Genomic DNA, 9,480 nt, shown 5'->3' on the forward strand with positions numbered 1-9,480 from the left:
GAAAAAGAGGAAAGGGAGCGCGAACGTCAGAGGGAAAAAGAGGAAAGGGAGCGCGAACGTCAGAGGGAAAAAGAGGAAAGGGAGCGTGAACTTGAGAGGGAAAAAGAGGAAAGGGAGCACGAACGTGAGAAGCTTGAGAGAGAAGCAAAAAAGCGGGAGCTAGAAATTGAGCTCCGGAAATTAGAAGTAGAGTTGAGCAAGAGGTCGGGCAATTGTCCCCAGCTAGCGGTACCTCTTCTCAACAAGGAGGCAGATTTCAAGATGTCAAAGTACATGCAGCCATATGTGATATCAGGGGATATCGGTCTGTATCTGGGTAACTTTGAGCGAACTTGCGAAGAACTGTCCTTCCAGCGAGACACGTGGTCTCAGAGATTATTGACGGTTCTGCCCTGCGAGGCAGCGGAGGTTGTCGCGCGGCTAAACAAGGAGGACGCGGACAACTACGAGAAGGTCAAAGCTTGCCTTCTGATTTTCGGAGACAGAGATGTGCAGGCCTTAACACGTTCAAAGGCGCGAGAACTAGCTACACTGCTCATTTCAGAAAAATCAACAGCGGAGGAAACGGCAGTTAAAACAGTGGTAAATGCGGAAAATAGCGGGCCAGAAAACTTTGAGAGCGAGGCATCTCAGATAAGTCAACATGAAAGTGAGCTTGATAAGACACGGAATGAGGACGTTCTTGAAAGTAACCTCTTGCCGCCAGTGTCTAGTAATCTCACGAGACTTTTAAGTGGAACCCGAGAGGACTTAGCTATGGAGCAAGCCAATGATCCCAAGAATAAGCTCGAAGTACAGTGGGAAGGACCTGCTAAAGTCGTTGCAGAGCTTTCTGACACTAACTACGCAGTGAAAATCCCCGATAGGCGTAAAGAAGTGCGCATTTATCATTGCAATCTTATGAAGCCTTATGTGCAGAGGGAAGCCGTGGTAAATCTAACGTTAAACCTTCCCGAGGAGATGGGGGACAACTTGATTTGCCTCAGCGGAAAAGGAAGCAACGCTCAGGAGCTTCTCAAAAAGACGGAGCAGAGAGGAGAACTAAAGAAATCCCAGCTGTCCGATCTGGGCGAGATAATAACAGAGTTTGAGGCCTGCTTCGTGGACAGGCCAGGCAGAACTGATTTGACTGAGCACGATATTGAGCTGACTTCAGACGTGCCAGTGCGATCAAGGTGCTACCGATTTTCTCCAAGGCAAAGAGAAATTCTGGATAGGGAAGTAACTCGCATGCTGGAATTGGGAGTAATAAAACCCTCGGAAAGCGATTATGCTTCGCCTATGATCTTAGTAGAAGCTCCAGGTAAAGACCCTAGGCCTGTGGTAGACTACCGAAAACTAAATTCTCTCACCAGGGATCAAGTGTATCCTATTCCGAATATTGAGGAGAGAGTAGAACAGGTCAGTAGAGCGGCATATGTGACTACGCTGGACCTTACTCGAGGATACTGGCAAGTACCGCTCACTGAACGCGCCAGCAGATACGCGGCTTTCGTCACTCCGACGGGCAGCTACCAGCCAACAATGATGAGTTTCGGGCTCAAAAATGCTCCATTTTGTTTTTCCCGACTCATGGATAGGGTTTTAAAGGGGTGTGAAACATTCGCGGTGCCTTATTTAGACGACATTGCGGTTTTTTCCGACTCATGGGCGGACCATATGGTACATCTAAGAGCTGTACTGAGCCTTTTGCGTCAAGCTGGACTAACCGTAAAGGCCGAGAAATGTTGCCTGGCAAGGGCGACCGTGGACTACTTGGGTCACAATGTAGGTCAAGGTTTCAGGAAACCCAGCGAGATTAAGATTTCTGCGGTAGCAGACTACCCGCGGCCGAGCACGAAGACGGAAATTCGAGCATTCCTGGGTCTGACGGGATACTACAATCACTACATCCCTAACTATTCATCTTTGGCTAGCCCTCTGACCGACGCTCTCCGCAAGACAGAACCGACAAATGTAGTCTGGGACGAACAAAAGGAAGCCTCCTTCGTAAACCTGAAGGCTGTGCTGATTAGCCGTCCGGTATTGCGAGCTCCAGACTATGACCGAGAATTCACGGTCCAGTGTGATGCCAGTGATCGAGGGCTAGGTGCTGTTCTCTGCCAGAGAGATGACGACGGTAATGAGCACCCCGTGCTCTACTTGAGCAGAAAACTGAGTTCTAGAGAGAGGGCTTATTGCGCGTCAGAGAAAGAGTGCGCTTGCATTGTATGGGCCATTCAAAAATTGCAGCGCTATCCTGGAGGGGCCAAATTCACCGTAGAGACGGACCATTGTCCCCTGGCTTGGCTGCAAACTGCGACATCGAAGAACAGTCGCCTTCTTAGGTGGAGCTTGATTTTACAGCAGTACAATTTTGAAATAAGATACAAGAAGGGGAAGTTAAATGGGAATGCGGACGCGCTTAGCCGCTGTTTCTAAGCAGTCCGAGGTGTTCCTCACCATGTATCCAAATTGATAATCAGGTTTTTTTTTTTTTTTTTTTTTTTTTTTTCGTGCGCTTGTATATGTGTGACAATGTAAAGCAGCACGTTTGGTTTTCTAGGCATACGTGGGTCCTGAACGTCTTGAGAGTGGGCTTTTCTCGAACAACAATGGCAGTTTTCTTTTGACCTGGTCTCTTCAGACGGGAGCCGAGTGCTTGTTTAGACATGTGGTTGAGTTTCAGACAGCTCGAGCAATTTGGCCTACAACAATCAAGACAACGCGACAAGCAACAGCGAGCTTCAAGCGTTCACGTGCAGGCCATTAAGTCGTCTCTTCATGCAGCAGCGGCGACTGCTGCCCTCCGTGACTCTTCTGGCGGGGGAGGAGGCTGTTACGACCAAGCATCCGCAATTGCGCGCTCTATTGTTCGCCTGTGGGCATGGATAAGTTTTGTGAATATGTGGTGATGGTCCAATGGCTCTAAGTGAGCCTGTTTCCAGGAATCCTGTTTTGTAAGCATGTTTTGCTTTGTGGACAACCTGCAAATGCCAAATTGACCCTGTCAAGAGAACGTCTGGAAAAACACAAAGAAACGTCCCCCTGCGGGAAATAGCAGGAAGTGCTTTCTTTCTTTTGTTCACCCTTCCAGTCGAGAAGTGCTATCCTCCAGTGATGAATGCCTCCTATCCAAAGGAGACGACAGAGTGACATGTCCGCTGACGTGCAGGACAAGAAAGGAGCATGACTCATACGGCCATTAAGTGATTTCCCGGGAATGCAGGAAAGATTTGCAATTGTCGAAAAGGGACCATGTTGGGAGCCCTATGCGGCGCCACGTGCACTCGGGTTTCTGAGAAGTAAAACCCCTTGTCAGAACCAGCCTGTGGTTTCTTTGCTGAAGAATAGAAATGTACCTCCTCTCCTCGCCGTTCCCAAGCTTTTCCCGCCAACAAGTGATCACGCCCAACGAATGAATGCCGGACCAGTCAGTGCTTCAGACCATCAGTGCAGTGATGTGTTCGATTGGATGCCGATACCTGAGGGGCGTGCCCTGGATTTGGTTGGTCAACATCTTCAGAGAGGGGCTGGACATAGGGGGGTTTTAAGGACGCTGCAGAGCACGAAATGTCGCTCTGAGCCCTGGGTAAACGGCTCATCCAGTCGCTTCTCGCTATGAACTCTTAACGCTTGCCATTTTGCTGATGTACCCTTCTTTTTCGTGTAAATATTGTAAATAAGTTTTCTCAAAGTGCCATTAAACCTGCTTGTACATATTTCACCAACTTCGAAGATTCAATCCTACTTCAACCCCGAGTCTCTGCACGCTACCAAGTGAAGGCCGGGTCGACATAGCCCCAGCGTCACGACAGGCACATTGAAGAGTAGATCGAATGAGTGTACTTGAAGAATCCCGTGATTTATTTTTTAAGAAGCCTAGCTTCTTCCTTGCAGAGGAGCAAATGTTTGGCATATGGAATGATCATTCTAGACACGATTTTAGAGTCAAGCTTAGATATCTGTATTCATTTTCTTGACTAATTGCATTATCTCCGACACATGATCGAAGAAACTGTATTTTGTTGATCTTGTTGGTATATAGTACATAAGTAGACTGTTCTATAATTGCCATATCCCACTTACTAGCCAATCTGCAAGAAGCTGTAAATTCGCATTTAGAACAGTTATTGAGACCTTGCACACAGCTGGCGGCACTTCCATACACGCCAGTTGTCACTGTATGCATGTTGGCACAGTTGCGGAGAACTCCAACTTTCCTAGTAGACACAAATACATGGCGACACTTTCATAAACTCCAGTCGTCACTGTAAAACACGTCCAAAATGCTTCAGTTGATTCAACGGACGCAGGCAGCGGTGCTTGCCAATTCTCCACCTAGTATTGTGAGGGGAGGGGGCCAATAGGGCCCTAACTCAATCACCTCTCTGTGACCACTTAATGGCTGATAAATGTTTTCACCATCCCAACCACCACCAGCGGCTTGGTTAAAACACGGCTTTATATTTTACGTCGCCCCTGGCAACTTGGGCATCATGCATCAAGGTCTTCCTCTCGAGCAGCCTGCGGCAGGTGACATGGCCTGGCATTGATTGTTCTGCCGCAGCGTGACTCAGCACTATAAATCCAAATTCAGGTATAGAAAACTTCACTAGAGACCACTGTACACCCAATTAATTAGGACGCCAGCTGTAAATTAATTTCATAAAGGCTGGAACAACGCGTTGTATCTTTGCCATGAGAAAGGCATTAAGCACTTCATATCGTTTGTGCAAACATGCATATCGCAAGAGGCGTCCAGAACACAAGCAAATAATATAGAGCAGTGTTCTCGCAAACGTGATCATAAACAAACCTAGTGATTGCTTCCAATTACCTCGGGCGACTAACAAACCTAAGAAAACATTCGTCATCCTGAACTATCACAGGAGAGGACTTTATCCATATGTTTTCCACTTAGGTGAGAGAAAATGTACTCACGGCTTACGCACATCCCAAGGTCACCATATCCCAAAGGCACACGCGGGAAGAATATCGAGCACAGCGTACGGGTGAACTCGGCGGACGTTGTTGCGTTGTCTCGCATGGAGCAAATATACGCGGGTGCGGGCATGCTGTTTCGTTGCGCTATCTTCTTATACCTTGCGGAGTATACTTGCCTGGATAACGGAATGCCTGTGTCCTCAACAGAGGGGCGGTTAACGCAGAATGACACATATCCTTCTTCGTTTCGTCGTTCATAACCACTCACTCACATACCGTCTTTGCCAAACGTAACCAGGCTACTCCGAAGGCTGGCGGAGCGAGCACGCGGCCGTGTGGCGGCGTTGCGCTCGCTGTGGCTTATCGGTGCTCGTCAGCTCCGAGGATACAACAGCTGACGTAACTTCGCACCCTCACTCTCGCCCGTTGGATGATAAAAAACTAGGCACGTATGATGTGCGGGTTGCGGTTTCACGCGTGCGAAGCCTTGTTGTGCCCAGCGAGGGCGCTCAATATAGCGACGGGGCTATTCGCTCTTCTCGGCAACTGCGGAAAACAGAAAAACAGGTGATAGTAGACACGGTGAGCTCTTGTTGTTTCTAGGACTAATATGTGCTAGGTTTGCCAGACAGTGTCGCCCTGAAATAAGGGTTCCGCGAACGAGAAAGCAATCATGTGCATATAATGGCTAAGCGCGAAGAAGGTTTCATTTTAGTTCCTTACTTAAACCAAAGCTTATCTACAAGCAAATGCAAAAATTTGTTGGAATCAATCATTGCACTTATTTTTAAACAGCCTCCCAAAGGGCTAATACAATTTCGCAAGCATAAAAGAGAGATAAGGAGGCTTTAAAGGGTTCACAAGCTTTCCCATATCTTTGTACCGGAGTTACGATCTGTAATGTGGCACTACGCAAGCCACCTTGGAGAAAGCATATTGAAATTTCGAGGTGCGTTATTTATTCTTTAGAGCACACGCGCATCAAACACGCAGGAAAGCGCAATACGGCTGGTGCGTTTCAGCAGCGGATTACAGAACACAAGCACGTATAATTATATATATATAGCGAGAAACGCGACATAATATTTGCTTTAGGGAAGTTGTCGAGAAGAGCGAATAGCCCCGTCGATATAGTGAGTGCCCTGGCTGGGCACAACCAAGCTTCGCACACATGAAACCGCAGCCGGCATATCATACGCGCCTAGTTTGTATCATCCAACGGGCGAGAGTGCGAAGTTATGTCAGCTGTTGTACCCACGGAGCTGACGAGCGCCGATAAGCCACAGCGAGCGCAACGCCGCCACACGGCTGCGCGCTTGCTCCGCCAGCCTTCGAAGCAGCCTGGTTACTTTTGGTAAAGACGGTACGTAAACACACCGTTGATTTTCGTCGGCGTGCATTAGGCCTAAAGCCTGACGTCTTCGTCGCTTGGTGTGAAGAAATGCGAGCCGAAATAGTGAAACAGATGACTTCCTAAGACACACTAGACATTCACGCATCGATGACCATAAGCACAGTTTCGCAGAGAAAGCTCTTCGGCATAAAACCAAAGCATTCAATATGCGCGTTCGTGTGGCAAATTACTCCGGCTCTGTCGGAGCGTCGTTCCCTAGGCAAGCTCGATTGTCCCCAACCCTTGTTCATTAGTCGCTAAAACCACTGTCCAGGCCTTCCTTGCCTATGGCGTATTGACATTGGTGAGGCAAGCTACCTACAATTAGACCACCCACCCTTAATCGCCCCTGGACCTCCCGTATATGATGACTGCTCCTGAGCACTGAGCTAGAGTTTGAGGTTTCGGTTGCCTCCCGGGGCCATGAACTTTTCGGCTTGCCCAGTGAAATGTATATTCTAAACTCCGCGAGTAAGGCGGGCCTAATGGTGTTTGTCGTGTTCGTCTGTCGGATTGCCGCAGCCTGCTGCAGGGCCTTTCTTCTAGCGAGGATGCCGTGAAGGAGACGGGCCACCTTGTGACGTGACGAGGCGTTGTAAGGGGCACGTGGCGAAACAGTGGCAATCGGGGAATTCCGCTGGCCTATCAAGGCCAGAGTTCATGGCTTAGTCGCAGGTGCCAGGATAGTCGACCTTGGATAGTCGGCCAAGGCTGAACTCTAATGAATGAGGGAGAGGCGTTAAGCAAGAATAGAAACAGTTAGGAGAACGGACGTTCCAGCGTTGGTGGTGGGGCGAATGGCAGATAAAAAAGTGCTGCGGACCGGTAATACTTTCATGTGCAACAGTGAGTTGGAGGGAGCTCGGCATAAGAGATCGGGCTGGAAAGTTAGGGCCAGGCAAGGACAACTAAGGGAATGTACGCTACGCCTTAACTGCGTTCAGAGCTCGAAACAGCAATGAGAGCTTTGTGTAGTGAGGGCGTGGTGGCAGACACAGCACATGCTGCTGAAGTCGCATGCCTTCCAGACACTGAGCGGAATTAAGTATCGGAGGAAACGAGCCGATGATGCAGGTCAGATTTGGTTACAATACGGTTGTCGCTGCTACCAATCCCAGGTGTAAGGTAGGCTGGGGTACTGGCATGTGAAGGAACTGCCGTCCCGCAGCACTTCATCTGTCTTCGTCTGTCGAACTGCCGCAGCACGCTACAAGGTACAGTAATAGGCTACTGCTTTTAGTTTTTATGCAGACTCGCTATTAGACGATGGCAATCCGCGAGAGGCTCCCCTTCACCTCGAGATAAGACTCACTTGTGGTCCGCCGCTCCAGGCGTGCAGCTCCACCACCGCCGAGCCTAACGAGCTTCTCCTCACGCTTGAGCATTTCGCAGTAGCCGCACCGAACAAATCATGGCACTTTCTTCCATTGCAATTATCGTCGGGGTTTTTCTCGTGATGACCACCGCGCGGCTGCGCATTATACTCCTCTCGCCATACTCGCATTTCGTTATAGCCTTCCTCTTCCTCTCGTGGTAACCACCTCCCCTTAGCCACCCTCAGGCTGCTCAGTAAAACGCCTTCCCCATAACCTACCGACTCTGCGGTAACCCTCCCCCTCCTCTTCTTTTGTAACCGTCCTGCAAATGGCTCCCATGTCTACTGCCCCTGAACCCGACCTCGGCGGCTGCGTTTCGATGGAGGCGAAACGAATAGGCGCCCGTGTGCTGTGCGATGTCAGCCAACGTTAAAGATCCCCAGGTGGTCGAAATTACTCCGTAGCCCTCCACTACGGCTCCTCTTTCTTTCCACTTTTTCTCCCACCTTCCTCCCTTCCCTTACGGCGCGGTTGCGGTGTCTACAGAAAACAAATGAGACAGTTACCGCGCCTTTCCCTTCCTATAAGTTAATCTCTCCCTGGTATCATTCTACCGCGGTAACTTTTTCCGGCTGGTTCCCTAAGGAGCAGAAGCGATTCGACAGCGACTTCAAACGCCACTACAGCAAGGATTTCCAGTTTTCTTCACAAAATATTCATGCTGTAATCTAACTTTATGATGTGCATTTTAAGGCAATGCATGAGATCGCACAACAAGCAGGGACCTTGGAAACCAGAAATGATAGATCTCGATTGGTTGGGTTTAACGTCCCAAAGCTGCTCAGGCTATGACGGAATCATGATAGATCTAGAGGGATCGAACTTATATTACGACACAGAATTGTCTCCCAGATGGTGAGGGAAGCCACGATGGGGGACTCCGGATTAGGTTATGCCACCTGAGGTTCATTAGCGCGGAATGACGTCGCACAGCACACGGGCATTTTCGTACATTGCCTCTATCTAAATACAGCCGCCAAGGATGGTATAGCACCCGCGTCCTTCGCACAAGTAACCGAGCCTCAAAGCCTTTGAATCGCATAGGCGGGGTGCGACTCCAAGATGCTCCAAGTCAAGCGAATAGGCAAACGAAGAGGTAAGGGCAAAGTTACACAGGAGAGGAATAATCCTTGGTAAACTGCATAGAGTAATGAAACGATAAGTTTACAGAGCATTTAGCATAATTACCGGAAAGTACGACGGGATACGTAAGAAAAAAGAGTATTTCCCCTTTGTCGTGCTAATGAAGTAAGTTGATCCACCTTATGATGCATACGATTATGACTAGCAGCTTACCGGTATCGCTCAAGAGGAAAGTATACAGCAGTTGCATCTTGCCTGTACTCACCTATGGGGCTGAAACGTGGAGGCTAACCAAGAGAGTTCTACTTAAGTTGAGAACAACCCAGAGGGCTATGGAACGAAAAATGGTAGGGGTAACGTTAAGAGATAGAAAGCGTGCAGAGTGGGTCAGAGAAATAACTCAAGTTACCGACATTCTAGTAGAAATTAAGAAGAAATGGACATGGGCAGGACATGTAGTGCGAAGAGAGGATAACCGATGGTCGCTGAGGGTAAGAAACTGGATTCCAAGGGAAGGAAAGCGTAGCAGAGGGCGGCAGAAAGATAGGTGGGCGGATGAGATTAAGAAGTTCGCAGGGGTCAAGTGGATGCAGCTAGCACAGAGCCGGGTTAAGTGGAGAAATATGGGAGAGGCCTTCGCCCTGCAGTGGGTATAATCAGGCTGATGATGATGATGCATACCCTCTCAGTGCACTCTCATCT

This window comes from Amblyomma maculatum, chromosome 8 (assembly GCF_055883805.1).
Source record: "Amblyomma maculatum isolate TAMU_Amacu chromosome 8, ASM5588380v1, whole genome shotgun sequence".
Classification (NCBI taxonomy): domain Eukaryota; kingdom Metazoa; phylum Arthropoda; class Arachnida; order Ixodida; family Ixodidae; genus Amblyomma; species Amblyomma maculatum.